The following is a 27,222-nucleotide window of genomic DNA, read 5'->3' as shown; positions in this document are numbered from 1 at the left end:
GGGAAGTGCACCGGTCCTGGAGGTACTGCAATACCAGGTCAATGCGTGGAGTGGACAGAGCAAGCTCTTCTTCCATCTCCCTGTTCTAAAAATCCATTTAATATATGGTCCCCAGATAGGGGACGTATCAGATATTAAACTGATAAGAACAGATACTACACTTGATCTTAGCCAAAAGGCCGAGAAGCGATAACCAGAAATGGGCCCCCGCCTGAGCGCCGCCCGACGGCCGGGGGCGCTACGCTTTAGGGAGAAGGGCAGAGGGAGCCGCTGGCTGCCCGCTCGCCTCCTCCCCCAGCAGGCATGCCTCCAGTCCCTCCGCTCCTTCCGACACAGCTCCGGGGAGTCTATGCAGCAGCGGCGGCGACGACGACGACGGATGCAAAAGCCAAAGACTTTCTATGGAGTAAAGAAAAGCAGCCGCACACACTGCTGGGGGGCCCGCATGGCCAGCAAACAGCCAAAAAGGCACATGCTTCCAGTTCTTTTTCCGGCACCAGGCTTCGTCTGCTTATTTGCATAGGAACCGCCCACTTTTTCTCTGCTAGCCGACTCGTCTGGGCTGCCATGAAACTCAGGCAGCAAGCAAGCAGCCAGTGGCTGGGCTTTTCAGTTCAGGTCATTTCAGCCAGCCAGCCAGCCAGCCAGCCATTGTGACAAGAAGCCAGCAAGTCAAGGCATTTGCTGCTTGCTGCTGCAGTGTTTGCTATGCAGGCTATTTGGATACAGCTTCAACAGGAGTTTCTTAGGCATCTGCTCGTTCGGACTGAATTAGGCTAGGCAGCAGGCGGCACTCCTGCTCCATGCGAGGAGGAGCTGAAAAGAAAAGAAAGTAAGAAGCCACGCAAAAGAGCAAACAAGACACAGCAAAAAGAAGGAGGCTTTATTTTGTCGTCATTTCATCTTCTTCTTTCTTTGCAAAAGAAAGAGCCAAAAATGCATGTTTGTTTTTTTTCTGTCAGACAGTCATTTGTTTCTATTTTTTGATACAAGCCAAATATCCCCAAAGGGAAGTGCACCGGTCCTGGAGGTACTGCAATACCAGGTCAATGCGTGGAGTGGACAGAGCAAGCTCTTCTTCCATCTCCCTGTTCTAAAAATCCATTTAATATATGGTCCCCAGATAGGGGACGTATCAGATATTAAACTGATAAGAACAGATTTTTTTTCTTTTTAATGTTTTATTCACATTCATATTATTTACAATAAATAATAAACTTTTTCCGAAAATCATCACATCCACAAAACAACTTACATTTCATATTTACATTTCTTCAAACACCATACTGTATACACATTTATTCACCTTGCACATTAACTCCATAACTTCGTCTTATCCATCACATATTTTCCCTCAAAAACAATACTATTAATCCAAAAAATTTCTTCAAGAAAAACTATTCTAATCAGCAATTCATATTTCTTAAATCCATAAACATCACCAAGTGCCATACCAATACATTTTATACATGTATAAATCAAATTTTCAATTTACCATTTCCACTACTATCACAAACCTACATTTCCCTTACCTCCTTTGTCTATATTTTTCATTACATGCTATTTGTCTAACTAAATCATCCTTGTATCTCTTTTTTTCTGCCTCAAACTCCTTTGGTGACATTCTTTGCTTGTGAGATAGCACCGACTCTATCGTTCTTACTATTTGGTTTATCCCCCCAAACGGGTTTGCTTCCTGTATCATCTTTACCCATACTTTTGCCTCTCCTACTTTCTCCTCAAACTCCTCTACTTTCTTGTCCAGATATTTTTTTCTTTTTTTTTCCTCCCAGCTTTCGTCAAAAAACTCTGCCACTTCTTCCCTACTCAATTCCCTAACCATCTCTTTTTCCCCAACTATCTGACTACATATTTCTACAATTTTCTTCTGTTCTACCCTCATTTTCCCCTCAATTTTCCTTGCTATCTCCTGTTTTGCCACAACTTTTGAGGATCCCCCTGTCTCCATAGCTTCCATCTTACTAGAACTTTCTCCCTCGCTTTCGCTCCTACTTGTCCCCCCAACTTTCCTTAGTTTCACCTCTTTGCCTTGATCCATCTGCTCTTCTTCCTCACTACAACTATCCGAGTCATTTTCACTACTTCTTTCCATTTCTTTCTCCAATATTCTTTCACAGTTTTCTAATTCCTTATTTATAGCATGCTCTGCAGCTTTTGCTTTTTCTCTGCTTTTCTCCGAAGTATCCTTTCCTACTATTTCTTTCTTCTCTTTTATCCATTTATCCAAGTGCCTATTGTATTTTCCTTTCCATCTTTTAACACAATCCTCATAGGTCCATATTTTCCCTATCGCTCTTTGTCTTCCCTGCTCTTCTCTTTCTTCTCTACTCACACCATTTCCGATTTTATTTTTCCCTTTTCCTCTGCTTACACTTTCAAAAGAGGTACTTACCTCCCCCCCTTTCTCATTTGTACTTGTTCCTATTACTTCCTGACTTTGCGTTTTGAATATGGCAGGATAACCTATCAAGTCATCCGAGGCTGCTTTCCCTACACATCCCTCTCTCCTTGGGCCCACTTTCTCCTCTTTTCCTTCTTCTAGAACCTCTTCCTTTGCCTCTTTCCCCTCTCTTGCCTTATTTTCTGAGTTTAAAGGTTTTTCCTCCATACTTGCTACTTCTATTTCTTTCTGTCCTTTCCCTAAGTCCCCCACCCCCTCTTGTATTTTTCCTAGAACTTTATACGTTCCTTCTTCCTGCCTGTCTTCCATGGTCTCTTCCACCACTGTCACTTCTGTAAGCTTCACGAAATCTTGTACCTCCTCCTCACTAACTTCCTCAGCTTCTCCTATTATATATTCCTCCTCTTCTCCTTTAAAGTCTGCTCTACCCTCCTTTACCTCCACCCACTGCAAACTTTCTATTTTCAATTCCTCGTATTTCTCTTTAGTAATATTTTTCCTTTGACTCATTAATTTTTCCAAACTCTGTATCATTTGTTGCTCTGAACTCCCTTTATGTTGCTTCCTAAACACTTTCACCCAAAACTCTACTTCCCCTACTGCCTTATCAAATTCCTCCATTTTTTTGGTTAAATTTTTTCCATATTTTTTTACTACCCTCTCTACCTTTTCTCTAGGCCCCACTCTCTCCTCCTCCCCTTGGCCTTCCTTCACGTCTCTACTGTCCACTTCCTGTTTACGCTTTTGGGGTTTTTTCCCCCCAACTGAAAACTCCATCCCCTCCTCCTGCTGTTCTACCCCAACATTCCTTCCCTCACTCTGTATGTCTTGAACCTCCATACTAATTGCCCAATTTTGCTCAGACATGCTCAGAGACTCTGCATCCCCATTCCCCATCAAGATCTGGCCCCCCCCACTCCCCTCTCCCTTTCCCCCAACCAAGCTTTGGGCAATATTGTCCAAAAGAAAATCTTCCTCTTTTTCCTCCAGGTCCTCTCCCTCTTGGCTTGCCACATCCGTGTCCTCCCCTCCTGCAGCTTGAGCATAGCTCCTTTTCTTGCACTGTCTTGCCAAATGTCCTCTTACCCCACACACATCACATTTCTTTGGGATCTTACAATAGGCCGCCGTATGGCCTTCCTCGCCGCAATTGCGACACACCACCTCAGTCCTTTCACACTTTTCTCTTGTGTGTCCATAGCGAAAACATTTCCTACAATACGTAGGTTGTCCTGGGTAGAAAAGAAAACCCCTGTTTCCGGCAATACTAAAGCTGGCCGGAGGGTGCATCACTCCCCCCACCCCCGTCGAGTCTGCTTTGAACCGCACCCAATACCGTCTCTTACCATTGTACATTTTATAAGGGTTATACAACTCTTCTCCCCCTCTCACTTCCATGCCGTACCTCCTTAAAAAAAGGAAAATATCTTCTTTCCGGGCATAGGGGTTATACATATGCACCACAACTGGTCTCATCTCCAGCATAAAACTTGGTCCCAAGCTGATTCCACGCATGTTCTCATCCAAAGCCATCTCTTTGCACCTTTCATAGGCACACAGGCAATCCGCATCTTCAAAAAGGGTCAGATCGTAGATCCCTTGTTTCTGGAAATCCTGCAGACACATCACTTTTGTTGCTGCCAAACCGATCACTCCATTCAGGATCGTCTCCACGAAAAACGTCAGACTGACTCGCTGTCTCTCCGCCTCTGCTACCAGGAACCGAAGCGTATTCCTCATATGAGCTCCAGACGCCATTGTCTCAGCTCTCCTTGTCCGCTCTCAAGCTCGGGTGCGGCGCCCCCACAGCAGCAAGGGACTTAAGCCCTTTCGGGCGATGTCCCAAGGCCAAGGCGCCGGCCCCTTACTCTCCGTCTCGTTCTCGCCCTCCGAATCGCACAGGATGTTGTACCTCCCCAATAGCTACAATACGGCTTAAGACCCCAGAGGGGCCGATGCCGCAAGGCCGAGGAAGCACTATCCCTGCTGGCCCTCTGACTTCGACACTTGGTCTTAGCCAAAAGGCCGAGAAGCGATAACCAGAAATGGGCCCCCGCCTGAGCGCCGCCCGACGGCCGGGGGCGCTACGCTTTAGGGAGAAGGGCAGAGGGAGCCGCTGGCTGCCCGCTCGCCTCCTCCCCCAGCAGGCATGCCTCCAGTCCCTCCGCTCCTTCCGACACAGCTCCGGGGAGTCTATGCAGCAGCGGCGGCGACGACGACGACGGATGCAAAAGCCAAAGACTTTCTATGGAGTAAAGAAAAGCAGCCGCACACACTGCTGGGGGGCCCGCATGGCCAGCAAACAGCCAAAAAGGCACATGCTTCCAGTTCTTTTTCCGGCACCAGGCTTCGTCTGCTTATTTGCATAGGAACCGCCCACTTTTTCTCTGCTAGCCGACTCGTCTGGGCTGCCATGAAACTCAGGCAGCAAGCAAGCAGCCAGTGGCTGGGCTTTTCAGTTCAGGTCATTTCAGCCAGCCAGCCAGCCAGCCAGCCATTGTGACAAGAAGCCAGCAAGTCAAGGCATTTGCTGCTTGCTGCTGCAGTGTTTGCTATGCAGGCTATTTGGATACAGCTTCAACAGGAGTTTCTTAGGCATCTGCTCGTTCGGACTGAATTAGGCTAGGCAGCAGGCGGCACTCCTGCTCCATGCGAGGAGGAGCTGAAAAGAAAAGAAAGTAAGAAGCCACGCAAAAGAGCAAACAAGACACAGCAAAAAGAAGGAGGCTTTATTTTGTCGTCATTTCATCTTCTTCTTTCTTTGCAAAAGAAAGAGCCAAAAATGCATGTTTGTTTTTTTTCTGTCAGACAGTCATTTGTTTCTATTTTTTGATACAAGCCAAATATCCCCAAAGGGAAGTGCACCGGTCCTGGAGGTACTGCAATACCAGGTCAATGCGTGGAGTGGACAGAGCAAGCTCTTCTTCCATCTCCCTGTTCTAAAAATCCATTTAATATATGGTCCCCAGATAGGGGACGTATCAGATATTAAACTGATAAGAACAGATTTTTGTTTTTCAAAGTATTTTATTGTTCCAAGATCAAAAATATACAATGTTTTACATTTTCAGAAAATAATAACAAAAACACGTCTATCATAAAAAAACATCTCTAGTATATTCCAACAATAAACATTCCATATTCCTCAAAACCCCCCTATACAAAAAAACTCTCCACTACTTATATCCACCATACTTATATATTGTTCTTGCAAAAATAATATTAGCGTATTTTCTTTGGACACCTTCAAAATACATTCCAAAATCTTGGTTGGAAGACTGTGCCCTTCTAACTATTACTTTTTCTAGGCAATCCATCTGCTGTTCTGTGGTTAGTCCCCTATGTTCTTCTCGCACCACTGAAAGCCAGAAAGCGTTATTTCCTACTTTCTCCTCAACTTCCTGCATTTTTTTGCCTAAGGCTATTTCCCTTGGCGACTCTCCTGGAGTGTGCTTCGGGGTCAATGTTTTATCCTTCCCCTTACTCTCACTTCCACTTATTCCACTTCCTTGTCTTTGTACTTTGATTCCTTGCCCTTTCTGCTCTTGATCCTTTCCCCAATTTTTTTTTGATGGTGAGCTATCACTCCCACTTTCTACCACTTTCAATTTTCTCGGTGTTACCTTTTCCCACTTTTGGTCTGCTGTTCCTTCCTGTTCTGTTCTACGCTTCAACATTCTTTTTTCTGCCGAGGACAACTCCATTGCCTCTTCCTGCGTCTCCTGACTTTTTTCCTTTTCTACCTCCAAGCCTACTAATTTTTTTCCCCCTGGGGTGGGGCGCTCCCAAAAAAAGCCCCCAACTATTTTAAACCCTAACTCTCTTGGGGTCCCCTTTTCCTCCCTTTTCTCTCTTTCCCATTCTTCTTCCTCCACCCTCCATTCCTCTTTCACTAACTCATAATCCTCTTTTGTCATTTCCTTCCTTAATGCTATGATTTTGGCTAGCTGTTCACCAATCTTTTTATTACTTATCCCTTCTTTTGCTTTCCTCATGATCCTAACCCAGAAAACCCCATCTCCTACTTCTTTTTGAAATTCCTCAAATTTTCTTTTAAAGGCTTCCGTACCTTCACCTTCACCTACCAGCCCTTCTTCCCCCCCTTCCCCCTGGTCCATCTGTACTTGGCTCATTTCTCCCTCCGCCTCTTCCTTTTTTCTAGCTTCCTCCTCCAACATTGCTTCTCCCTCCAGTCTAAACTCCTCCTCCCTCAGCCACTTCCTCTGGTCCTTTTTAACCTTCTTAAATTCTTCTTCAGTCATACCCCTTCTTCGATTCATAATCTCGTCTAATTCACTCATTATCTCCCTATCACTCACATTCTTTATTGCTTTACGTATCACATTCATCCAAAAATTTATATCTCCTACTTTCGCCTGAAACACATCCATTTTTTCTTTTAAAGCTTCTCCCTCTTCCTGTATCTCCTGTGCCTCCACTCTCTCCGCCCACTTTCCCTCCTGAGTGCCCAGGGCTTCCCCTTTTCCTTCTTGCAAGACCTCAGGGGTTTCCTCTACTTCTGGAAAACCTCCCTCCTGTAGGTCCATCCCTCCCTCCTCCTTTTGCCCCTCCCTTCGGATATGCCCACCTAACTCTGAGACACTTTCCTCCTCACTGCCTTTTGTTGCTTTGGGATCAAAGATAAGTCCCGTAAATTCTAGGTCTTTCCCCCCCACATTGCCCCCTACTACCTGTGCAAAAGTATTTCTACTTTTTCTACATTGCCAGGCTAAATGGCCTTGTTCTTCACAAAAGTCACATTTCTTGGGGCGGGCACATCTTCCAGCTGTGTGTCCCTCTTCCCCACAATTCCGACACACCTTTTCTGACTTATTGCATTCTTCTTGAGTATGTCCGTATTTATAACATTTCCTGCAATACTTTGCTTGTCCCGGGTAAAAAAGAAATCCACGGTTCCCCCCAATACTGAAAACCGCAGGGGGGTATTTCACACCTCCTTCTCTTGCTGGGTCCGGTCTGAAGCGCACCCAATATCTTCTTTTTCCATTATAAATCCCGTATGCATTCCGTAGCTCAACTCCTCCTTTAATCATGGTACAATATTGGTTCAGGAACATCCAAATATCGTCCTTTCTCACATAGGGATTGTACATATGCACCGTTAAAGGTCTTTCCCCCATCAGAAAGCTAGGAATTAGCTTGATGCCTTGCATCTCTGGTTCACACACCAATTTCTTTAACCTTTCGAAGGCGTTCTGGCAATCTCCATCCTCTTGAAACGTCACGTCATATATCCCTTGCCGTTGGAAATCCTGCAGGCACAGCATGCACTTCACATCCAACTCTGCCTTTTTCTGCAGCAGCTCTTCCACGATAAAGCGCAGATCCACGCGGTCTCTCTCCGTCTCAGCGACCTCCAACCGCAGCGTGTTCCTCATCTGAACACCCGTCTCCATCTTGTCAGGCTTAGGTGCGGCACCCCTAAAGCAGCATGAGACTTAAGCCGGTAAGGCGATGTCTCAAGGCCAAGGTGCCGGCCCTTCGCTCTCTCTGCTCCCGATCACTCCTCGTCGCTCGAGATAGCGTGCCCCCCCAAAAGCAGCAAGGATCTTAAGCCCCCGAAGGGGCGATGATCCAGGGCCAAGGGGGCACAGTCCCAGCTAAGCCCCTGACTCAGACACAATGATCTGAGCCAAAAGGCCGAGAAGCGATAACCAGAAATGGGCCCCCGCCTGAGCGCCGCCCGACGGCCGGGGGCGCTACGCTTTAGGGAGAAGGGCAGAGGGAGCCGCTGGCTGCCCGCTCGCCTCCTCCCCCAGCAGGCATGCCTCCAGTCCCTCCGCTCCTTCCGACACAGCTCCGGGGAGTCTATGCAGCAGCGGCGGCGACGACGACGACGGATGCAAAAGCCAAAGACTTTCTATGGAGTAAAGAAAAGCAGCCGCACACACTGCTGGGGGGCCCGCATGGCCAGCAAACAGCCAAAAAGGCACATGCTTCCAGTTCTTTTTCCGGCACCAGGCTTCGTCTGCTTATTTGCATAGGAACCGCCCACTTTTTCTCTGCTAGCCGACTCGTCTGGGCTGCCATGAAACTCAGGCAGCAAGCAAGCAGCCAGTGGCTGGGCTTTTCAGTTCAGGTCATTTCAGCCAGCCAGCCAGCCAGCCAGCCATTGTGACAAGAAGCCAGCAAGTCAAGGCATTTGCTGCTTGCTGCTGCAGTGTTTGCTATGCAGGCTATTTGGATACAGCTTCAACAGGAGTTTCTTAGGCATCTGCTCGTTCGGACTGAATTAGGCTAGGCAGCAGGCGGCACTCCTGCTCCATGCGAGGAGGAGCTGAAAAGAAAAGAAAGTAAGAAGCCACGCAAAAGAGCAAACAAGACACAGCAAAAAGAAGGAGGCTTTATTTTGTCGTCATTTCATCTTCTTCTTTCTTTGCAAAAGAAAGAGCCAAAAATGCATGTTTGTTTTTTTTCTGTCAGACAGTCATTTGTTTCTATTTTTTGATACAAGCCAAATATCCCCAAAGGGAAGTGCACCGGTCCTGGAGGTACTGCAATACCAGGTCAATGCGTGGAGTGGACAGAGCAAGCTCTTCTTCCATCTCCCTGTTCTAAAAATCCATTTAATATATGGTCCCCAGATAGGGGACGTATCAGATATTAAACTGATAAGAACAGATACTACACTTGATCTTAGCCAAAAGGCCGAGAAGCGATAACCAGAAATGGGCCCCCGCCTGAGCGCCGCCCGACGGCCGGGGGCGCTACGCTTTAGGGAGAAGGGCAGAGGGAGCCGCTGGCTGCCCGCTCGCCTCCTCCCCCAGCAGGCATGCCTCCAGTCCCTCCGCTCCTTCCGACACAGCTCCGGGGAGTCTATGCAGCAGCGGCGGCGACGACGACGACGGATGCAAAAGCCAAAGACTTTCTATGGAGTAAAGAAAAGCAGCCGCACACACTGCTGGGGGGCCCGCATGGCCAGCAAACAGCCAAAAAGGCACATGCTTCCAGTTCTTTTTCCGGCACCAGGCTTCGTCTGCTTATTTGCATAGGAACCGCCCACTTTTTCTCTGCTAGCCGACTCGTCTGGGCTGCCATGAAACTCAGGCAGCAAGCAAGCAGCCAGTGGCTGGGCTTTTCAGTTCAGGTCATTTCAGCCAGCCAGCCAGCCAGCCAGCCATTGTGACAAGAAGCCAGCAAGTCAAGGCATTTGCTGCTTGCTGCTGCAGTGTTTGCTATGCAGGCTATTTGGATACAGCTTCAACAGGAGTTTCTTAGGCATCTGCTCGTTCGGACTGAATTAGGCTAGGCAGCAGGCGGCACTCCTGCTCCATGCGAGGAGGAGCTGAAAAGAAAAGAAAGTAAGAAGCCACGCAAAAGAGCAAACAAGACACAGCAAAAAGAAGGAGGCTTTATTTTGTCGTCATTTCATCTTCTTCTTTCTTTGCAAAAGAAAGAGCCAAAAATGCATGTTTGTTTTTTTTCTGTCAGACAGTCATTTGTTTCTATTTTTTGATACAAGCCAAATATCCCCAAAGGGAAGTGCACCGGTCCTGGAGGTACTGCAATACCAGGTCAATGCGTGGAGTGGACAGAGCAAGCTCTTCTTCCATCTCCCTGTTCTAAAAATCCATTTAATATATGGTCCCCAGATAGGGGACGTATCAGATATTAAACTGATAAGAACAGATTTTTTTTTTTTTTTTTTATGAAAAATACTTTATTTATTCTTGACACGTAATTTCCACAACTTGTCACTTTTCGAAAAATAAAAAACCCCCAACATTACAAAAACCCCAAAACATTTCAATACAAATTTTGCATATAAAACTTCCAAGTTTACAAACATGACTTGGTACATAAAACAATTTTTCTTCTTTAAAACATTATCATTTTACAGGGTATATCTTCTTCATAGCGCGTTGAGAAAGGCACATTTATTTTACGGCAAGATTATCCAGTTTGTTTTTGTACCGCTACAATATTTCTCATACCTTTCCTTTTATGTTCCTCATACGCGAGCGGCTGAGTTTCCCAAAGTATAATCAAGGTATTTATATACATTATCACACTTGTCTCATCCTTTTGATATGCAAAAATTACGCCCCAACTTTCCATATCCCTGTCTCCCACCTTTTCTCTAAGCTCTTTTAGTTTCTCCTCTAATGTTAAACTCACTTTAAAAGGAAACTTGTCTATGTCTGAGCTACCTTCCTCCTTACTTCCCTCTTTCTCCTTTACCTCCTTGTTTATGGTTTCTTTTATCAACACTCTTTCCATCTCTTCTATCTCTTTTCCCACTCCATGTGCTACATGCTCTAGCTTTTTCTTCCTTTTTTCTGAATTATCTTCCAACAAATCTTTCCTTGCGTTCTGTAATTTAGCTCGCGCTTTTCTATATTTATCTCCCCATCTTTTGATCATTTTTGCTTCTCTGTTTTCCTCCCTCCTCTTTTCGTCTTCCTGGCTATCCTCCTCGCTATCCTCCTCTTCGTCAGTATCATCCTGCTCTTCCCCCTTGCTCTCACTTTCTCCTTCCTGTGCTAGTACCAAAAACTTTGACTTCCCTACCATAGACTGTGCTCTCTCACCTGGTTGTCCCTTTTCTACATCTTGCTGCATCCTACGCTTTAGCGCATTCCTTTTCTCTGTTGTATCCATGTTTTCTACCTCCCCTTGCACTGGGTGTTTACCTCCCCCTACTACTACCCAATCTGTTTGCGCAGTTTGTTGGGATTCCAGTTCAAAGTCTTTATGTTGAGGTGTTCCCCTTTCTTCTAACCCTTCCTCCACAGCCTTAACGTCCTTCTCTTTCCTTTTGTTGGGGTTCTCCGCCAAGCTGTTTAGGAAACGATCCTCCTCTTCCTTCTGTTCCTTCTCCCCTTCCTCGTATATCTCCGTAATCGTCGCTGACCCATCCTCCTCCTCTGATTGGCTTGTCTCCTCAACCTCTGTGACACTGCGCATGCCTGTGCTTGTTCTTGGCCCCTCTGTTCCTATAAACGCATTGTCCTCTTTCTGTATTGTCACCTCTTTCTCCTCCTGTGTCTCCGGCACCACGGTCGTCTCCTTGGGTGGTGGTGGTGGCCCCTCTCTCCACCGGCCACCTGCCGCTTGAGCATACGTTCTATTCGTGCACATACGAGACAAATGTCCTGGAGACCCACACAAATCACAAAGGCGGGGTAACTCACAATTATAGGCCGAATGTCCATTTTTCCCACAGTTCCTGCAATTCAGTCCAGATTTGTCACAAGTCTCTCTGACGTGTCCATATTGTAGGCAATTTCTGCAAAAGGTAGGTTGTCCAGGGTAGTACAGGAACCCCCTATTTCCTCCAATAGTAAAATTCGCCGGCGGGCTCATCACTCCTCCTACTGCAGATGCATCTTCTCTGAAACGTACCCAGAAGCGCCTTTTGCCGTTGTATACGCCATATTGATTTGTCAATTGTTGGCCTCCTTTTGCCACACTGCAATACCTCAGCAAAAATAAGTGCAGATCCTCTGTGCGTGCATATGGGTTATACATATGAATAGTCAGTGGTTTTTCTTCCATTGAAAAGCTGGGGATCACTTGAATTCCTCTCATCAGGGTATCATCCAACTTTGCTTTAAATCTTTCATAGTAGTTCAGGCAATCCTCTTGCTTGGTAAAAGTCAGATCATAGACTCCAATCCTTGGGAAGTCTTGCAGGCAAAACAATGTTTTCACAAAGTCCATTTCCAGCACCTTCAGTAAAATTTCTTGTACAACATACTTCAATCCAATTTCTTCTCTGCGTCCTTCTTCAACTTGCAACCGAATGGTATTCCTCAGGCGATCACCTTCTGCCATTTTCTGGCGATTCTATTGGTTGGGTTCAGACCCACAAAGACACATTGGATATCTCACTACACGTAGTGAGACCTCTATTGGTTGACAGTGATATCACACTCTCCAGTTACTGCGCCATCTATTGGTTGACAGTGATATCACACTCTCCAGGTACTGCGCCATCTATTGGTTAACCGTGGTATCACACTACACTTAGTGTGACCTCTATTGGTTGAAACCGGTACTACGTCCTCATGCAAATGAGCAGAACTAAAGTACTGCTGAATATTACAGCTTTTTTGTCAAAATCTGCTCAGAAATTCATCCCAGCAGCCGTTTTCACAGCCGACGCTTCTGTTATAGTGTTCAACAAGTCAAACACTACACTGGATCTTAGCCAAAAGGCCGAGAAGCGATAACCAGAAATGGGCCCCCGCCTGAGCGCCGCCCGACGGCCGGGGGCGCTACGCTTTAGGGAGAAGGGCAGAGGGAGCCGCTGGCTGCCCGCTCGCCTCCTCCCCCAGCAGGCATGCCTCCAGTCCCTCCGCTCCTTCCGACACAGCTCCGGGGAGTCTATGCAGCAGCGGCGGCGACGACGACGACGGATGCAAAAGCCAAAGACTTTCTATGGAGTAAAGAAAAGCAGCCGCACACACTGCTGGGGGGCCCGCATGGCCAGCAAACAGCCAAAAAGGCACATGCTTCCAGTTCTTTTTCCGGCACCAGGCTTCGTCTGCTTATTTGCATAGGAACCGCCCACTTTTTCTCTGCTAGCCGACTCGTCTGGGCTGCCATGAAACTCAGGCAGCAAGCAAGCAGCCAGTGGCTGGGCTTTTCAGTTCAGGTCATTTCAGCCAGCCAGCCAGCCAGCCAGCCATTGTGACAAGAAGCCAGCAAGTCAAGGCATTTGCTGCTTGCTGCTGCAGTGTTTGCTATGCAGGCTATTTGGATACAGCTTCAACAGGAGTTTCTTAGGCATCTGCTCGTTCGGACTGAATTAGGCTAGGCAGCAGGCGGCACTCCTGCTCCATGCGAGGAGGAGCTGAAAAGAAAAGAAAGTAAGAAGCCACGCAAAAGAGCAAACAAGACACAGCAAAAAGAAGGAGGCTTTATTTTGTCGTCATTTCATCTTCTTCTTTCTTTGCAAAAGAAAGAGCCAAAAATGCATGTTTGTTTTTTTTCTGTCAGACAGTCATTTGTTTCTATTTTTTGATACAAGCCAAATATCCCCAAAGGGAAGTGCACCGGTCCTGGAGGTACTGCAATACCAGGTCAATGCGTGGAGTGGACAGAGCAAGCTCTTCTTCCATCTCCCTGTTCTAAAAATCCATTTAATATATGGTCCCCAGATAGGGGACGTATCAGATATTAAACTGATAAGAACAGATTTTTTTTTTTTTTTTCAAACTTAAAGATAAAATTTTACAGTTTTTCCACTTTTCATAAATTGACAAACAAAAGCAGTATATATTTCATTATCATATATACACGATACTATTTTTAACAACCAAAACATTTATTTCATTTCCTCACTTAAATTCCCTTCTCTTTCAGGCTTTTTAGCACATTACATGTTTCTTAGTTTCACCTTCCATAACCTCGTCTTCACATCACAACATCGGGACACATATTGTTATTACTAACACAATACTACCACTATACCTCTACCCCTCCGTCCTGTTCACTTTTTCTTTTCTGCATTTTTGCTCATTTCATCATATACCATCTTTTTAAATTCCTCTCTAAATTTGTTAAATTCTTCCCATGATGCACTCTCCCTCCTCTTTGCTAAAAGAATTTCCAATTTATTCATAATCTGCTCTTCATTACAAAATGGATAAGCCTTTTTAAGATTCTTATGCCACCCAGGTGCATCTCCAACTTCCTCCTCAAATTCTCTTAACTTCTCTTTCAAGGCTGCCTCCCTTGGAGTTTCTACTCTGCTTCCTCCTACTTTTCTACTAGGGCCCGGTACCTCACTCTCTTTTTTTTCTACCTTTCCACTCTGTTGTGATACTTCACTCTCCCCCTTTTTCTCCATCACTTTCAGTTTTCTAGGTGTAATCTTCTCCTCCTTTTGCTTTGCTATGACCCCCTGCCCTGTTCTGCGTTTTAGCATTCTTTTTTCCGCCGTAGACAGCTCCATTGCCTCTTCCTGAGTCCTCTGACTCTCTACCTCCTCTACCTCTATTTGACTTGTTTCTCTCTCTGCCTCTTCTCTCTTCCTAGCTTCCTCTGCTAACATTACTTCTCCCTCCAGTCTAAAATCCTCCTCCTCCAACCATTTCACCTGCTCCTCTTTCATTTTCAAAAATTCTTCCACAGTCATACGCGCTCTCCTTTTCATAATCTCATCTAATTCACTCATTAGCTCCCTATTACTCACATTCTTTATTGCCTTACGTATCACGTTCTCCCAAAACTTTAAATCCCCTACTTTCACTTGAAACACATCCATCTTTTCTCTTAAAGCATCCGCCCATTTTCCCCCTTGAGCGCTCAGGGCTTCCCCTTCTCCCTCTTGTAAGAAACCGGGGGTTTCCGCCACTTCCGCAGACCCTCCCTCCTTTAGACCTCCCTCCCTCTGCTCCACCCTTAGGATAAATCCCCTAGACTCTGAGGCAGTCTCTGGAGCCATTGGCTCACTAACTCTCACTGTTTGAGCATATGTCCTGTTGGGGCATTTCCGAGAAAGGTGACCCCTTTCTCCACATAAATCACACCTTTTCTGCACTTTACAAGTGGCAGCTGTGTGCCCTTCTTCTCCACAATTCCGGCAGACAATTCCTGTTTTCTCACATGTCTCTTTTGTATGTCCGAATTGATGACAATGTCTGCAAAACAAGGGCTGCCCGGGGTAATACAGGAAGCCCCTATCCCCACCAATGCTAAAAATAGCCGGGGGGTATAACACTCCTCCCATTCTTTCCGGATCCGGACGAAAACACCCCCAAAAACGTCTCTTTCCATTGAAAATTCCAAAGGGGTTTGTCAGGCATTCCCCCCCCCTTACCACTGTGCAGTACCTCTTCAAAAAGGATATTATATCCTCACTCCTCACATAAGGGTTGTACATATGCACAATAATGGATCTCTCTTGCAGCATAAAACTGGGGATAAAACGAATCCCATCCAACCTTGAATCGCTTGCTTTGACTTTACTCTTTTCAAAGAAGTTCCAGCAATCTTCCACGGTTCTAAAGGTCAGGTCAAACAGCCCTTGCTTCTGGAAATCTTGCAAGCAGAAAATTTCTTCGCAATTCCAGTCCATCACTTCTCTCAGTACCGTCTCCACGATGTACGACAGACCGATGCGTTCTCTCAAGGCCTCCTCGACTAGGAGCCTTACGGTATTCCTCATGTTTGGCCAGGATGCCATCGTCTCTCCGCCTGAAAGGTCTAGGTGCGGCACCCCAAAAGCAACAGGGGACTTAAGCCAATTAAGGCGATGTCCCCAGGCCAAGGCGCCGGCCCATCACTCTCTCCGATGTCCGCTCTTGATCACTCCTCGTCGCTCGAGATAGCGTGCCCCCCCAAAAGCAGCAAGGATCTTAAGCCCCCGAAGGGGCGATGATCCAGGGCCAAGGGGTCACAGTCTCAGCAAAGCCCCTGACTCAGACACTTGATCTGAGCCAAAAGGCCGAGAAGCGATAACCAGAAATGGGCCCCCGCCTGAGCGCCGCCCGACGGCCGGGGGCGCTACGCTTTAGGGAGAAGGGCAGAGGGAGCCGCTGGCTGCCCGCTCGCCTCCTCCCCCAGCAGGCATGCCTCCAGTCCCTCCGCTCCTTCCGACACAGCTCCGGGGAGTCTATGCAGCAGCGGCGGCGACGACGACGACGGATGCAAAAGCCAAAAACTTTCTATGGAGTAAAGAAAAGCAGCCGCACACACTGCTGGGGGGCCCGCATGGCCAGCAAACAGCCAAAAAGGCACATGCTTCCAGTTCTTTTTCCGGCACCAGGCTTCGTCTGCTTATTTGCATAGGAACCGCCCACTTTTTCTCTGCTAGCCGACTCGTCTGGGCTGCCATGAAACTCAGGCAGCAAGCAAGCAGCCAGTGGCTGGGCTTTTCAGTTCAGGTCATTTCAGCCAGCCAGCCAGCCAGCCAGCCATTGTGACAAGAAGCCAGCAAGTCAAGGCATTTGCTGCTTGCTGCTGCAGTGTTTGCTATGCAGGCTATTTGGATACAGCTTCAACAGGAGTTTCTTAGGCATCTGCTCGTTCGGACTGAATTAGGCTAGGCAGCAGGCGGCACTCCTGCTCCATGCGAGGAGGAGCTGAAAAGAAAAGAAAGTAAGAAGCCACGCAAAAGAGCAAACAAGACACAGCAAAAAGAAGGAGGCTTTATTTTGTCGTCATTTCATCTTCTTCTTTCTTTGCAAAAGAAAGAGCCAAAAATGCATGTTTGTTTTTTTTCTGTCAGACAGTCATTTGTTTCTATTTTTTGATACAAGCCAAATATCCCCAAAGGGAAGTGCACCGGTCCTGGAGGTACTGCAATACCAGGTCAATGCGTGGAGTGGACAGAGCAAGCTCTTCTTCCATCTCCCTGTTCTAAAAATCCATTTAATATATGGTCCCCAGATAGGGGACGTATCAGATATTAAACTGATAAGAACAGATTTTTTTTTTTTTTTTGTTTTATTTGTGTTTATTAACACAGAGATAAATTAACAACATTTGAATGTTTTTTCAAACTTCAATACAAATAATACATTTTATACAAGCAAACAACTTAACACTTTCCGAAAATACCTTCATAATTCCTACTACCAAAATTATCTCGGTTACTTCACCAAACCCTTCACACTTTACAAAAAACAAAATTTACATACCCATCAGATAAAAAAACTTTTCAACCACTACTACATTTTACAAAAAAAACACCCACATTATTCATTACAACAAACTCTATTGCAATATTTTGCTAACATTCTTCTATTTCAAAAACCAAACCTATTTATACATTAATTCACTTTTCATGTGCACAATTTTACATTCTATTCCCTCAGATAACAAATCCTCCTACTTCTTTTTATCCTCTTGTTCATACTGTTTCCACTTAAACATTCCCATTTTCCTCTCTATATTTCAACACACTTCTTCAAAATACATTCTAATCAGACCTTCACATTTCTTCCTCCCCATTTACAATCCCCCCCCAACTCCAAAACTTCTTCCATCTCTTCCCCTGAGAAAACTCTCCCCTTTGCCTAACCTAATTACCATTTATACACTCGTATAATACTTTCTTAACATCTTTTTTCTACTACTAATCTGCTTTATAAAAAAAATGACAATATACATCCTCTATTGCATTTCTCAATTGCTTTTCACTACAAATATAAACCCATAACTCTGCCTGTCCTAATGCCTGCTGAAACACCTTTTCAATTCTTCCCCTTTTTTCCTCAAAAGGCACCCTTTCCCAATCTCCCTTACTCTCCTCATCCTCTTGGCTTCCACTGTATTCTACACTCTCTTCCTCCTCCACCAACACACTCTCTTCCTCCTTCACAGACACACTCTCCTCCTCCTCCACCGACACACTCTCTTCCTCCTCCTCCTCCACCGACACACTCTCTTCCTCTCCCACCTCATTCTCCTTCCCCCTTTCCTGCCCACCCTCCTCCCCATTCTCTTGTATACCATCCTCAGTCTCACTCTCTACCTCCTGCACACTGATAACTTCAACTTTTACATTTAAGTGCTTGTCCCCCAACTCTCCTTTCCCAGGAACACTCTCTGACAAAACCGGCGCTACACATGACTTTCCTAACCCCTCCTCCTTCACGCTTCCCTCTTCATTTCCCTTTCCATCCTCACTAACATACCCTCTATCCTGTCCATTACCCTCACACTCACTCTTACTTACACCTAACAGTTCTTCCACCTCTTCACTATTTTGCTGACTCTGTTCTTTCCTAGAAACTCTTTCTTGTCGTTTCAAACTTCCCTCCTCCTCCTCCTCCACACTGTCCTTCTCTCTTTCTCCCATATCTGTCTGTTCACACAAATCAAAACACATTTCAGAGTCACTCAATTGTTCATATGAACTCCCAAAAGTCTTTAGTATCTTCAACTCGGCTCTCTCAGGGCATTTCTTCGCCAAATGTCCGTATTCTCCACATAAATCACATCTTTTCTGGTCTGTACATTTAGCTGCAACATGTCCCTTCTTGCTACAATTGCGGCATATCAAACCATAAGGCTGTCCGGGGTAACACAGAACACCCCTATCTCTGCCAATGCAAAAGTTCGCCGGGGGGTGCATGACTCCCCCTACACACTTTGGGTCTGGCCTAAACCGGACCCAGAAACGTCTCTTCCCATTGAACATTCCAAAACAGTTCTTCAATTCACCACCATCTCTGACCATTAGACAGTATCGACTCAAAAAGCACCCAATGTCCTCCTTCTTCGCATATACATTGTACATCTGCACAATTACTGGTCTCTCCTCTTGCAAAAATCTGGGCAAAACTTCAATTCCCAGCATCCTCAGGTCACTTGCAACTGCCTTGCATCTCTCGAAAGCCGTCCAGCAGAACTCCTCCTCCGCAAAAGTCAGGTCAAAGACTCCCTGCTTTGGGAACTCCTGCAGACAATAAATTTCTCCATCATCCACACCAAGTAGCTTTCTCACGACCTCCTTCACGATATATCGTATGTCCACTCTGGCTCGCTTGGTCTCTTCCACCTGCAAACGAATGCAGTTCTTGGCATTTGCACCATCCGCCATCTTTATCCTCGTCTCCACAGGATCCGGTGCGTCGCCCCAATAGCTGCAGGAGGGTTAAGTCTTTTCAGGACGATCCCTCCAGGCCAAGGCGACGGCCCTTCACCATCTCTCTCTCTTCTCGTCCTCGTCCGCCAATCACGTCATTGGATCCGGAGCGGCACCCTTATAGCAGCAAGGGGGTTAAGTCTGTTAGGACGATCCCCCAAGGCCAAGGCGCCGGCCCTTCACCATCTCTCTCTCTCCTTGTCCGCTCCTGATCACCTCCCGCTGCCTGAGATGGCGCACCCCCCTAATAGCAGCATGAGTCTTAAGTCCCTTCCGGAACGATGACTCAAGGCCAAGGGGGTACAGTCTCAGCAACCTCTCAGCCCAGACACTTGATCTGAGCCAAAAGGCCGAGAAGCGATAACCAGAAATGGGCCCCCGCCTGAGCGCCGCCCGACGGCCGGGGGCGCTACGCTTTAGGGAGAAGGGCAGAGGGAGCCGCTGGCTGCCCGCTCGCCTCCTCCCCCAGCAGGCATGCCTCCAGTCCCTCCGCTCCTTCCGACACAGCTCCGGGGAGTCTATGCAGCAGCGGCGGCGACGACGACGACGGATGCAAAAGCCAAAGACTTTCTATGGAGTAAAGAAAAGCAGCCGCACACACTGCTGGGGGGCCCGCATGGCCAGCAAACAGCCAAAAAGGCACATGCTTCCAGTTCTTTTTCCGGCACCAGGCTTCGTCTGCTTATTTGCATAGGAACCGCCCACTTTTTCTCTGCTAGCCGACTCGTCTGGGCTGCCATGAAACTCAGGCAGCAAGCAAGCAGCCAGTGGCTGGGCTTTTCAGTTCAGGTCATTTCAGCCAGCCAGCCAGCCAGCCAGCCATTGTGACAAGAAGCCAGCAAGTCAAGGCATTTGCTGCTTGCTGCTGCAGTGTTTGCTATGCAGGCTATTTGGATACAGCTTCAACAGGAGTTTCTTAGGCATCTGCTCGTTCGGACTGAATTAGGCTAGGCAGCAGGCGGCACTCCTGCTCCATGCGAGGAGGAGCTGAAAAGAAAAGAAAGTAAGAAGCCACGCAAAAGAGCAAACAAGACACAGCAAAAAGAAGGAGGCTTTATTTTGTCGTCATTTCATCTTCTTCTTTCTTTGCAAAAGAAAGAGCCAAAAATGCATGTTTGTTTTTTTTCTGTCAGACAGTCATTTGTTTCTATTTTTTGATACAAGCCAAATATCCCCAAAGGGAAGTGCACCGGTCCTGGAGGTACTGCAATACCAGGTCAATGCGTGGAGTGGACAGAGCAAGCTCTTCTTCCATCTCCCTGTTCTAAAAATCCATTTAATATATGGTCCCCAGATAGGGGACGTATCAGATATTAAACTGATAAGAACAGATACTACACTTGATCTTAGCCAAAAGGCCGAGAAGCGATAACCAGAAATGGGCCCCCGCCTGAGCGCCGCCCGACGGCCGGGGGCGCTACGCTTTAGGGAGAAGGGCAGAGGGAGCCGCTGGCTGCCCGCTCGCCTCCTCCCCCAGCAGGCATGCCTCCAGTCCCTCCGCTCCTTCCGACACAGCTCCGGGGAGTCTATGCAGCAGCGGCGGCGACGACGACGACGGATGCAAAAGCCAAAGACTTTCTATGGAGTAAAGAAAAGCAGCCGCACACACTGCTGGGGGGCCCGCATGGCCAGCAAACAGCCAAAAAGGCACATGCTTCCAGTTCTTTTTCCGGCACCAGGCTTCGTCTGCTTATTTGCATAGGAACCGCCCACTTTTTCTCTGCTAGCCGACTCGTCTGGGCTGCCATGAAACTCAGGCAGCAAGCAAGCAGCCAGTGGCTGGGCTTTTCAGTTCAGGTCATTTCAGCCAGCCAGCCAGCCAGCCAGCCATTGTGACAAGAAGCCAGCAAGTCAAGGCATTTGCTGCTTGCTGCTGCAGTGTTTGCTATGCAGGCTATTTGGATACAGCTTCAACAGGAGTTTCTTAGGCATCTGCTCGTTCGGACTGAATTAGGCTAGGCAGCAGGCGGCACTCCTGCTCCATGCGAGGAGGAGCTGAAAAGAAAAGAAAGTAAGAAGCCACGCAAAAGAGCAAACAAGACACAGCAAAAAGAAGGAGGCTTTATTTTGTCGTCATTTCATCTTCTTCTTTCTTTGCAAAAGAAAGAGCCAAAAATGCATGTTTGTTTTTTTTCTGTCAGACAGTCATTTGTTTCTATTTTTTGATACAAGCCAAATATCCCCAAAGGGAAGTGCACCGGTCCTGGAGGTACTGCAATACCAGGTCAATGCGTGGAGTGGACAGAGCAAGCTCTTCTTCCATCTCCCTGTTCTAAAAATCCATTTAATATATGGTCCCCAGATAGGGGACGTATCAGATATTAAACTGATAAGAACAGATACTACACTTGATCTTAGCCAAAAGGCCGAGAAGCGATAACCAGAAATGGGCCCCCGCCTGAGCGCCGCCCGACGGCCGGGGGCGCTACGCTTTAGGGAGAAGGGCAGAGGGAGCCGCTGGCTGCCCGCTCGCCTCCTCCCCCAGCAGGCATGCCTCCAGTCCCTCCGCTCCTTCCGACACAGCTCCGGGGAGTCTATGCAGCAGCGGCGGCGACGACGACGACGGATGCAAAAGCCAAAGACTTTCTATGGAGTAAAGAAAAGCAGCCGCACACACTGCTGGGGGGCCCGCATGGCCAGCAAACAGCCAAAAAGGCACATGCTTCCAGTTCTTTTTCCGGCACCAGGCTTCGTCTGCTTATTTGCATAGGAACCGCCCACTTTTTCTCTGCTAGCCGACTCGTCTGGGCTGCCATGAAACTCAGGCAGCAAGCAAGCAGCCAGTGGCTGGGCTTTTCAGTTCAGGTCATTTCAGCCAGCCAGCCAGCCAGCCAGCCATTGTGACAAGAAGCCAGCAAGTCAAGGCATTTGCTGCTTGCTGCTGCAGTGTTTGCTATGCAGGCTATTTGGATACAGCTTCAACAGGAGTTTCTTAGGCATCTGCTCGTTCGGACTGAATTAGGCTAGGCAGCAGGCGGCACTCCTGCTCCATGCGAGGAGGAGCTGAAAAGAAAAGAAAGTAAGAAGCCACGCAAAAGAGCAAACAAGACACAGCAAAAAGAAGGAGGCTTTATTTTGTCGTCATTTCATCTTCTTCTTTCTTTGCAAAAGAAAGAGCCAAAAATGCATGTTTGTTTTTTTTCTGTCAGACAGTCATTTGTTTCTATTTTTTGATACAAGCCAAATATCCCCAAAGGGAAGTGCACCGGTCCTGGAGGTACTGCAATACCAGGTCAATGCGTGGAGTGGACAGAGCAAGCTCTTCTTCCATCTCCCTGTTCTAAAAATCCATTTAATATATGGTCCCCAGATAGGGGACGTATCAGATATTAAACTGATAAGAACAGATACTACACTTGATCTTAGCCAAAAGGCCGAGAAGCGATAACCAGAAATGGGCCCCCGCCTGAGCGCCGCCCGACGGCCGGGGGCGCTACGCTTTAGGGAGAAGGGCAGAGGGAGCCGCTGGCTGCCCGCTCGCCTCCTCCCCCAGCAGGCATGCCTCCAGTCCCTCCGCTCCTTCCGACACAGCTCCGGGGAGTCTATGCAGCAGCGGCGGCGACGACGACGACGGATGCAAAAGCCAAAGACTTTCTATGGAGTAAAGAAAAGCAGCCGCACACACTGCTGGGGGGCCCGCATGGCCAGCAAACAGCCAAAAAGGCACATGCTTCCAGTTCTTTTTCCGGCACCAGGCTTCGTCTGCTTATTTGCATAGGAACCGCCCACTTTTTCTCTGCTAGCCGACTCGTCTGGGCTGCCATGAAACTCAGGCAGCAAGCAAGCAGCCAGTGGCTGGGCTTTTCAGTTCAGGTCATTTCAGCCAGCCAGCCAGCCAGCCAGCCATTGTGACAAGAAGCCAGCAAGTCAAGGCATTTGCTGCTTGCTGCTGCAGTGTTTGCTATGCAGGCTATTTGGATACAGCTTCAACAGGAGTTTCTTAGGCATCTGCTCGTTCGGACTGAATTAGGCTAGGCAGCAGGCGGCACTCCTGCTCCATGCGAGGAGGAGCTGAAAAGAAAAGAAAGTAAGAAGCCACGCAAAAGAGCAAACAAGACACAGCAAAAAGAAGGAGGCTTTATTTTGTCGTCATTTCATCTTCTTCTTTCTTTGCAAAAGAAAGAGCCAAAAATGCATGTTTGTTTTTTTTCTGTCAGACAGTCATTTGTTTCTATTTTTTGATACAAGCCAAATATCCCCAAAGGGAAGTGCACCGGTCCTGGAGGTACTGCAATACCAGGTCAATGCGTGGAGTGGACAGAGCAAGCTCTTCTTCCATCTCCCTGTTCTAAAAATCCATTTAATATATGGTCCCCAGATAGGGGACGTATCAGATATTAAACTGATAAGAACAGATTTTTTTTTTTTTTTTTTTTTTTTTTTTTTTTTTTTGTTTTATTTGTGTTTATTAACACAGAGATAAATTAACAACATTTGAATGTTTTTTCAAACTTCAATACAAATAATACATTTTATACAAGCAAACAACTTAACACTTTCCGAAAATACCTTCATAATTCCTACTACCAAAATTATCTCGGTTACTTCACCAAACCCTTCACACTTTACAAAAAACAAAATTTACATACCCATCAGATAAAAAAACTTTTCAACCACTACTACATTTTACAAAAAAAACACCCACATTATTCATTACAACAAACTCTATTGCAATATTTTGCTAACATTCTTCTATTTCAAAAACCAAACCTATTTATACATTAATTCACTTTTCATGTGCACAATTTTACATTCTATTCCCTCAGATAACAAATCCTCCTACTTCTTTTTATCCTCTTGTTCATACTGTTTCCACTTAAACATTCCCATTTTCCTCTCTATATTTCAACACACTTCTTCAAAATACATTCTAATCAGACCTTCACATTTCTTCCTCCCCATTTACAATCCCCCCCCAACTCCAAAACTTCTTCCATCTCTTCCCCTGAGAAAACTCTCCCCTTTGCCTAACCTAATTACCATTTATACACTCGTATAATACTTTCTTAACATCTTTTTTCTACTACTAATCTGCTTTATAAAAAAAATGACAATATACATCCTCTATTGCATTTCTCAATTGCTTTTCACTACAAATATAAACCCATAACTCTGCCTGTCCTAATGCCTGCTGAAACACCTTTTCAATTCTTCCCCTTTTTTCCTCAAAAGGCACCCTTTCCCAATCTCCCTTACTCTCCTCATCCTCTTGGCTTCCACTGTATTCTACACTCTCTTCCTCCTCCACCAACACACTCTCTTCCTCCTTCACAGACACACTCTCCTCCTCCTCCACCGACACACTCTCTTCCTCCTCCTCCTCCACCGACACACTCTCTTCCTCTCCCACCTCATTCTCCTTCCCCCTTTCCTGCCCACCCTCCTCCCCATTCTCTTGTATACCATCCTCAGTCTCACTCTCTACCTCCTGCACACTGATAACTTCAACTTTTACATTTAAGTGCTTGTCCCCCAACTCTCCTTTCCCAGGAACACTCTCTGACAAAACCGGCGCTACACATGACTTTCCTAACCCCTCCTCCTTCACGCTTCCCTCTTCATTTCCCTTTCCATCCTCACTAACATACCCTCTATCCTGTCCATTACCCTCACACTCACTCTTACTTACACCTAACAGTTCTTCCACCTCTTCACTATTTTGCTGACTCTGTTCTTTCCTAGAAACTCTTTCTTGTCGTTTCAAACTTCCCTCCTCCTCCTCCTCCACACTGTCCTTCTCTCTTTCTCCCATATCTGTCTGTTCACACAAATCAAAACACATTTCAGAGTCACTCAATTGTTCATATGAACTCCCAAAAGTCTTTAGTATCTTCAACTCGGCTCTCTCAGGGCATTTCTTCGCCAAATGTCCGTATTCTCCACATAAATCACATCTTTTCTGGTCTGTACATTTAGCTGCAACATGTCCCTTCTTGCTACAATTGCGGCATATCAAACCATAAGGCTGTCCGGGGTAACACAGAACACCCCTATCTCTGCCAATGCAAAAGTTCGCCGGGGGGTGCATGACTCCCCCTACACACTTTGGGTCTGGCCTAAACCGGACCCAGAAACGTCTCTTCCCATTGAACATTCCAAAACAGTTCTTCAATTCACCACCATCTCTGACCATTAGACAGTATCGACTCAAAAAGCACCCAATGTCCTCCTTCTTCGCATATACATTGTACATCTGCACAATTACTGGTCTCTCCTCTTGCAAAAATCTGGGCAAAACTTCAATTCCCAGCATCCTCAGGTCACTTGCAACTGCCTTGCATCTCTCGAAAGCCGTCCAGCAGAACTCCTCCTCCGCAAAAGTCAGGTCAAAGACTCCCTGCTTTGGGAACTCCTGCAGACAATAAATTTCTCCATCATCCACACCAAGTAGCTTTCTCACGACCTCCTTCACGATATATCGTATGTCCACTCTGGCTCGCTTGGTCTCTTCCACCTGCAAACGAATGCAGTTCTTGGCATTTGCACCATCCGCCATCTTTATCCTCGTCTCCACAGGATCCGGTGCGTCGCCCCAATAGCTGCAGGAGGGTTAAGTCTTTTCAGGACGATCCCTCCAGGCCAAGGCGACGGCCCTTCACCATCTCTCTCTCTTCTCGTCCTCGTCCGCCAATCACGTCATTGGATCCGGAGCGGCACCCTTATAGCAGCAAGGGGGTTAAGTCTGTTAGGACGATCCCCCAAGGCCAAGGCGCCGGCCCTTCACCATCTCTCTCTCTCCTTGTCCGCTCCTGATCACCTCCCGCTGCCTGAGATGGCGCACCCCCCTAATAGCAGCATGAGTCTTAAGTCCCTTCCGGAACGATGACTCAAGGCCAAGGGGGTACAGTCTCAGCAACCTCTCAGCCCAGACACTTGATCTGAGCCAAAAGGCCGAGAAGCGATAACCAGAAATGGGCCCCCGCCTGAGCGCCGCCCGACGGCCGGGGGCGCTACGCTTTAGGGAGAAGGGCAGAGGGAGCCGCTGGCTGCCCGCTCGCCTCCTCCCCCAGCAGGCATGCCTCCAGTCCCTCCGCTCCTTCCGACACAGCTCCGGGGAGTCTATGCAGCAGCGGCGGCGACGACGACGACGGATGCAAAAGCCAAAGACTTTCTATGGAGTAAAGAAAAGCAGCCGCACACACTGCTGGGGGGCCCGCATGGCCAGCAAACAGCCAAAAAGGCACATGCTTCCAGTTCTTTTTCCGGCACCAGGCTTCGTCTGCTTATTTGCATAGGAACCGCCCACTTTTTCTCTGCTAGCCGACTCGTCTGGGCTGCCATGAAACTCAGGCAGCAAGCAAGCAGCCAGTGGCTGGGCTTTTCAGTTCAGGTCATTTCAGCCAGCCAGCCAGCCAGCCAGCCATTGTGACAAGAAGCCAGCAAGTCAAGGCATTTGCTGCTTGCTGCTGCAGTGTTTGCTATGCAGGCTATTTGGATACAGCTTCAACAGGAGTTTCTTAGGCATCTGCTCGTTCGGACTGAATTAGGCTAGGCAGCAGGCGGCACTCCTGCTCCATGCGAGGAGGAGCTGAAAAGAAAAGAAAGTAAGAAGCCACGCAAAAGAGCAAACAAGACACAGCAAAAAGAAGGAGGCTTTATTTTGTCGTCATTTCATCTTCTTCTTTCTTTGCAAAAGAAAGAGCCAAAAATGCATGTTTGTTTTTTTTCTGTCAGACAGTCATTTGTTTCTATTTTTTGATACAAGCCAAATATCCCCAAAGGGAAGTGCACCGGTCCTGGAGGTACTGCAATACCAGGTCAATGCGTGGAGTGGACAGAGCAAGCTCTTCTTCCATCTCCCTGTTCTAAAAATCCATTTAATATATGGTCCCCAGATAGGGGACGTATCAGATATTAAACTGATAAGAACAGATTTTTGTTTTCCATAGTAATTTTATTTTTCGACAGAAGGAAAATTGATACAGAAATTCTCAAAGAAAACACAAAGGTTAGCACATGAATACAGTCAAAAAGAACATTAAACAGAAAACAACACTTAAATATTCTCTATTTGGCTTTAAGAACCTTTTCTTAGCTTACTTATCCCACTATTCTTAACCACTCTTTAAACTTTCCCTTAAGGACCATTCAGTCAATATGCTTTTACCCTGCAGTCTCCGCTGCAGAGTGGAACACCGGCCCTCCTCTACTCCCCGATGTTCCACGTTAAGGACCCAAAGGAACCGGCCACTTTTGTGCCATTCGTACTATATCTTATCCATACTTCTTATCTAAT

The 27,222-nt window shown here is 46.9% G+C and overlaps 8 non-coding genes and 4 pseudogenes across 8 annotated transcripts; all 12 read right to left on the bottom strand.

Moving 5' to 3' along the window:
- Positions 1-191, bottom strand: LOC142500685 (U2 spliceosomal RNA). Its single transcript, XR_012803216.1, has one exon. It is a non-coding gene; the product is annotated as a U2 spliceosomal RNA (small nuclear RNA).
- An 817-nt stretch (positions 192-1,008) lies between these two features.
- LOC142500276 (U2 spliceosomal RNA) lies at positions 1,009-1,214 on the bottom strand (annotated as a pseudogene).
- A 4,062-nt stretch (positions 1,215-5,276) lies between these two features.
- Positions 5,277-5,448, bottom strand: LOC142500037 (U2 spliceosomal RNA; annotated as a pseudogene).
- Positions 5,449-8,912: 3,464 nt separating this feature from the next.
- Positions 8,913-9,103, bottom strand: LOC142500684 (U2 spliceosomal RNA). Its single transcript, XR_012803215.1, has one exon. It is a non-coding gene; the product is annotated as a U2 spliceosomal RNA (small nuclear RNA).
- An 817-nt stretch (positions 9,104-9,920) lies between these two features.
- Positions 9,921-10,103, bottom strand: LOC142500076 (U2 spliceosomal RNA). The gene has a single exon (XR_012802795.1). It is a non-coding gene; the product is annotated as a U2 spliceosomal RNA (small nuclear RNA).
- A 3,330-nt stretch (positions 10,104-13,433) lies between these two features.
- LOC142500033 (U2 spliceosomal RNA) lies at positions 13,434-13,617 on the bottom strand. Its single transcript, XR_012802783.1, has one exon. It is a non-coding gene; the product is annotated as a U2 spliceosomal RNA (small nuclear RNA).
- A 3,051-nt stretch (positions 13,618-16,668) lies between these two features.
- On the bottom strand, positions 16,669-16,866 carry LOC142500225 (U2 spliceosomal RNA). The gene has a single exon (XR_012802858.1). It is a non-coding gene; the product is annotated as a U2 spliceosomal RNA (small nuclear RNA).
- Positions 16,867-20,165: 3,299 nt separating this feature from the next.
- LOC142500682 (U2 spliceosomal RNA) lies at positions 20,166-20,356 on the bottom strand. The gene has a single exon (XR_012803214.1). It is a non-coding gene; the product is annotated as a U2 spliceosomal RNA (small nuclear RNA).
- Positions 20,357-21,173: 817 nt separating this feature from the next.
- On the bottom strand, positions 21,174-21,364 carry LOC142500681 (U2 spliceosomal RNA). The gene has a single exon (XR_012803213.1). It is a non-coding gene; the product is annotated as a U2 spliceosomal RNA (small nuclear RNA).
- Positions 21,365-22,181: 817 nt separating this feature from the next.
- Positions 22,182-22,372, bottom strand: LOC142500680 (U2 spliceosomal RNA). The gene has a single exon (XR_012803212.1). It is a non-coding gene; the product is annotated as a U2 spliceosomal RNA (small nuclear RNA).
- An 817-nt stretch (positions 22,373-23,189) lies between these two features.
- LOC142500304 (U2 spliceosomal RNA) lies at positions 23,190-23,407 on the bottom strand (annotated as a pseudogene).
- A 3,299-nt stretch (positions 23,408-26,706) lies between these two features.
- Positions 26,707-26,907, bottom strand: LOC142500820 (U2 spliceosomal RNA; annotated as a pseudogene).
- Between the last annotated feature and the right edge of the window lie 315 nt (positions 26,908-27,222).

The sequence above is a fragment of the Ascaphus truei genome, chromosome 7, assembly GCF_040206685.1.
Source record: "Ascaphus truei isolate aAscTru1 chromosome 7, aAscTru1.hap1, whole genome shotgun sequence".
Classification (NCBI taxonomy): Eukaryota; Metazoa; Chordata; class Amphibia; order Anura; family Ascaphidae; genus Ascaphus; species Ascaphus truei.
This window is presented reverse-complemented; position numbering and strand designations above follow the sequence as displayed.